Genomic DNA, 5,351 nt, shown 5'->3' on the forward strand with positions numbered 1-5,351 from the left:
GTGCGTCCTACCTAGGCCTGCTCAGCCCCAGTGACGTGGATATGGCTGCATGAAAGGTGTTTGAGGCTATGGAGGAACCAAATAATTTAACTAGAAATACTTTCTATTTCAAGAAAGATGAATCCTCTTTGCATTTTAATGTTTGTTCTGCTGGTAATTAATTGTTATTACTTTAGTAGACTTTAATATTAGTTAGTTATTGGTACAATAATGCCGCAAACCAAACCACTCTACAATTCAGTAACTCACAAATCTATAAGTCAGCTAGGAAGTTCTGCTGATCTTGGCTGTGCTCACTTATATATCTGTGGTTTGTTTCAGGGCAGCTGCCCCAGGGTCTAGAAAGTTTTTTCCCATCTAAACTCTTTGAAAATTTTGCTCATGCCTGTGACCCAAGTTCACGCTCAATTTTGTGTAATCGTGTTAGTAGCGGCATTCAGAAGATGAAGTTGTATAATCTCTCTATATAGCTGTCGCTGGTTTTATTTATTTATTTATTTAATGTTTTACTTATTTATTTAAAAAAATTTTTTTGAGAATTTACAAGGTACATTTTGCTAGGCTCTGGGATTAAAATGGTGAATAAGGTAGACATGGTCCCTGTTCCCCTGGAATTTCTGTTCCAGTGGGTGAGATTGATTGGAATGGACACTGTTGCATACCAGACAAATCTCATCTCACCATAATAATCAAGAACACAAATATATAAACTAAACCTTGCATCTTGTGACAGGGGCTATGAGAAGAATAAAGAGTAAGTAGAGAGGTAAGCAAGGGCCAGATTGTATGTTTCTGGGTACACAGGTGTTTAATTGTGCCATATTGTCTATTACACTTTACGTGCTCTTCAGGTAGCATCTATGACTGTCATCTCCTATGTATCTCTATGTGACACCTTGAAATGATGCAAAGCACTTGTCAGGCTTTGAACAAGTGTTGTCGCTGTGACCAGCTGACAGGGTATCCTTGGGTGTTCAGTCACCCGTTTCCGAATTTCCTTGTTGGTCACAGTCACAATACACTTCTTGGTTGTAACCCTTTTATTGCCTTTCTTTGTCCTCTTTATTTCTTCATGTTTTGCCAGTGTGTGTCTGATAAGGGTCAGAAAGGAAAATGTCAGGGGCAGTGGGGCTTAATGAATCAGAGAACAGCTATTTACATAAAAATGCCAGCTCCACAATTGTGGCATTGTTAGGAGAAAATGGTTGGGTTTCATCAATGGTCAGCCTGGGAGGGAAGAAAACTAGGATGGTCACCAATGCCATATTCAAGAAGAAAGCAGAGGAGCTGCGGCTTGAGACTCACGTTATCGGCTTTCATCCAGCCTGTATTTTAGTTTCTAAGGCTGTCTGTTAACAATTTGGGTGTCTGAGTACTATAGGAGCTCTGATCTACAAAGCTTAATTCATGTCGAAAGATTGAGTCCATGGCCAAAGAAAGCTGGAAGGGAATGGATGGAAACGCAAGCTATCAGCTTGCCTGAAACCTCCCACAGGGACCCTTCCAAAAGTTAAAGACACAATTGTAGCCTTCTGGGGGCGGGGCTTCACATGGCTCTGAGGGTGTGGGAGACTGAGGGCCGTGACATGTTTTTTACTTCTTCTGATAGTGTTTTACTCTTTGTGAAAGGATACTAAAAGCAAGGCTAGAATAGTGATGAATGACCACACTGATCTTTCTCAAGGATGTTTTCAACTCTCTGGTCTTAAATGGTAATAGTTTGGGAAAACTGCACAACTGATGCAACTAATGCAATATTTAAAGTATCCTATACTGAGGCCTTGTTGGGTCTGGGATTTGATTTTACCCTACTTGAAAGCTAGGAAGTTAGCTTGTTGCTGTTTCATGGGTAGTAGAAGACATGAAACCCCTGAGTCAGAGACAGGAAGTTATCACCCACAGACAGGAAGTAGCATGAACATCAGCATACTTACATTGGCTCTCTTGCTCCCAAGTTTGAATATATTGCATTTTCGGTTACTATTTCTTTCTTTCCACCAAATTTGGTTGATGCTTTTTTTCCATAACTATTCCTACAAAGGATGGAGATCTCCTTGACCTATAGGTGAATTTAGAGTTTAAAATGAGGCAAAATGATAAATTCAGATGGTGTCCAAGTTTCTAGCTCTAACCTTTTTCTACATCAGCGTCAAAATGAGTTATATTTTTGTTTCCGTTATGTATGACCAAGCTCTGTTTCCCTTCCTTTTCTTATGCACTTTAGCAATCTCCTGATATGTTACTGAAAATATATTCTTCATATCGCCTGGTAATATTCTTATCTTCTGCATAGAATTTGAATCTGGTATAAAGTTATTATGGCACTAAGAGAGGGTCACTGCCCAAGAATATAAAATTACAATATTAAATACAAAGAGGTTTTTAAAAATTAGATTAATAATTATTAACTTGATACTATATGCAGTGATTAGAATCCTTTATGTGTATTACTTTACGTAATACTCATAAGAATCCTGAGTTAGGTACTTTTATTTATTTGGTGAAGAAGCTGAGATGAAGGGAAGGTAAGAGCATATCTATGGTCACACTGTTCTTAATCATTATTGATTGATCAAATAATTTCTTGCGATAGGAACTTTCTGTTTCCAAGACATTGGAAGTATTGTCTAGTGGCCACTGCTGGTGCTTCATCCAGACTCCTTCCGGCCCCTTCTCCTGCATCTCTTTCTGTCCTTAATGTGTTTTTGGCTTCCAACAGCTCACACCAGTGTGACTCTTTTTCCGATGACTGCCCTTGGGCTATTGCACGTGATTTACCTGCAGCCACAGACACGTTTGGGAGTTCTGCCCACCACCAGAAACTCCCAGCCCCTGCCTGGATGGAGACTGATGGATCCAAGAGCATGAAACCTAGTCCCTTGCAGTGGGTTGGGGAAAACTCCAAAGTGTCACTCATGTTCCAGAGATCATGTGGGATAAGGTTGATGTTACCCTGCAAAGAACTTTCTCTGAGGTTACAGCCATGCTTGGCTTCCGTCTTTCCTTGTCCTGTGTCACTTTCTCTTGGTAGCATCTCCTGAATAAGCCACTTGCGCATGAAATCCTCGATTCTGGGTCTACCTCTAGGGAACCCAACATAAGAAACCCCCCTTGGGAGTTATTACCAAAACATAATACATTCTTAATTTCCTAAAATGACATTTAATTTAAAAAAATATATATTATATACGTATATAATATATATGTATAACTGAATCACTGTGCTGTACATCTGAAACTAACATGATATTGTAAATCAACTATAATTTTAAAAATCATAGTTAAAAATTTTAAGTATCGCTATTAATATTCAGAAAATGCCTGGGAATTACAACATCATATGGACAGAAATATTTCTATTTTGAAGATGTTGCCGTTATGGAACAGGAGGAATCTTGTTCTAGAAAAGACTTTCACTTCAGGAAAACATATGCATTTCCAGTCTGGTCTCTATTGAAGGCACAGTAAAAAAAAGATTAGCCTTTACGGACTTGTAAAATTTGAAGTATCTGGTATTATGATAAGACTTTATGAGAAAATAATAGCCACTTATAACAGTTTCCCACTCTGATGTAATCAAGACTGCACCGTCTTTTCTTAGCTACCTTGAAAAAGGAATTTTATTTCTTTCTAAGGAGTCATTCATCTAAAATAATACTAATAAAAAATAAAGCTCTAAAGAGCTTAAATGGTGAGTGTATTAACTCCTTTCTTACCTGCATGTTCCTTTCCCCTGGAGCTCTTATTATGTTTTTTCTTTAAAGAAAAAATACATTTGTGCAAGTCAGCTCTAAAAATGGTGCAAATAGAAAAATGAAAGTCTCTCTCTTTACATGAATGGTGCAAAAGCAACCACAGAAACATAGAGGAGGCAATGTGCATTCATGGGGTTGAATCCCCCCAGCTGCCCCCCAAAAATCCGGTTGACTAGCTGGAGGATCCTGAGAAGGTGAGGTGGAAAGTCAAGTGGGAATCAGTTGGCTGAAGGTCCTGAGCACTGGACAAGAGTTTAGACATTATTCCTATAGACTGCAGGGAGTACCCATGTTTTTGCACCGGGAGGGTAAATTAACATCTGTTGTGTAAATATTAGTCTGGAATGATGGATTAGAATGGGACATTTAAAGGGGAGACCTCTGAGTCAAACAGTTCAGAAAATATTATATTGTGTACAAATAAGACGTCAGTTGAGTTGGTGGCCATAAAAATGGAAACAAAGGGACAGACATCAGAGGTGCTGTTCAGAAAGATTCAGTGTAGGGTCTCTTTGATTACGGAGATGTGGAAAAAGGAGGGTGGGAATTATTGTGAGTGGCTGAACAGAAAAAATTGTGGTATTAGGAGATCATGAGAATTTGTCTTAAGTCATCTTTATCTCATCCCTACCAAGAAAGGTATCATAGACCAATGCCGAATATGGACTTACAGATCCATGGAGCCCAAAGGGAAGCAGTATGGGAAAAGGACAAGCCATCTAATTTCAGACAAGAAGTAGGAAATGCAAAATTTTTGCACTGAAGTGTCAGTTGAAACTTAAAGTTTGTTCTCCAACTTCAAACCAGGTCTCCAGGAACAAACAACTGTCATTTCAGTTTCATGTTTGAAAATTTAATTCGATATGGAAAATGGTAAAGCTTTAAAAATGTTTAAAAACATAATATCCACCAGCTCCTTCCTGCACATACACTAATTTACCCTATGACGTTTAATTTAGAATTAGGTTTGCAAGTATATATCACTTTAAAGGTTGACTGTTTTCTGTAATGCGTTTGCTTAGAAGATTTGTTTTGCATCAGAATTCTTATTTCAAATAAAAATTTTCCTTAAAGCATGATATAAAAATCAGATTCAAAACAGAATTGCTGTGCCTGATCTGGGGAGAAGGACGGGTAGTGAGTGGATCTGGAGGTGTTTCTCTGCCCTGCCAGCCGCCAGTTTCCCTGCAGCCCTGAAGCACTTTCTGTTTTCTCTCTAGGCCCTTTCTACTCAAAGTGTGGTCCATGGGTCAGTAGCAGCTTGGTAAAGATTCCAATTCTCAGGCATCAGAGCTTGCATTTAACAAGATCCCTAGGTAATTTGATGCTCTTGAAAATTTAGGAAGCACTGCTTTCAAGTATATAAATCGCCTGGGAAGCGGATTCAAACACGGATTCCCAGGCATAGCAACAGGTCTGTGGTGGAGCATGAAATTTTGCATGTTTAACAAGCTCCCAGGTGAGGCTGATACTATTGGTACTTGGACTATGACACGTTGAGTAGCAAGAGGCTAGGGCAGTGGTTCTCCGATGTTGGCGTGTGTGAGAATCATCTGGAGGTCTTGTTAAACATGGCTTTGCTGGGCTTCAGCTCAG

Source organism: Neophocaena asiaeorientalis, unplaced genomic scaffold, assembly GCF_003031525.2.
Source record: "Neophocaena asiaeorientalis asiaeorientalis breed wild unplaced genomic scaffold, Neophocaena_asiaeorientalis_V1.1 scaffold258, whole genome shotgun sequence".
Lineage (NCBI taxonomy): Eukaryota > Metazoa > Chordata > Mammalia > Artiodactyla > Phocoenidae > Neophocaena > Neophocaena asiaeorientalis.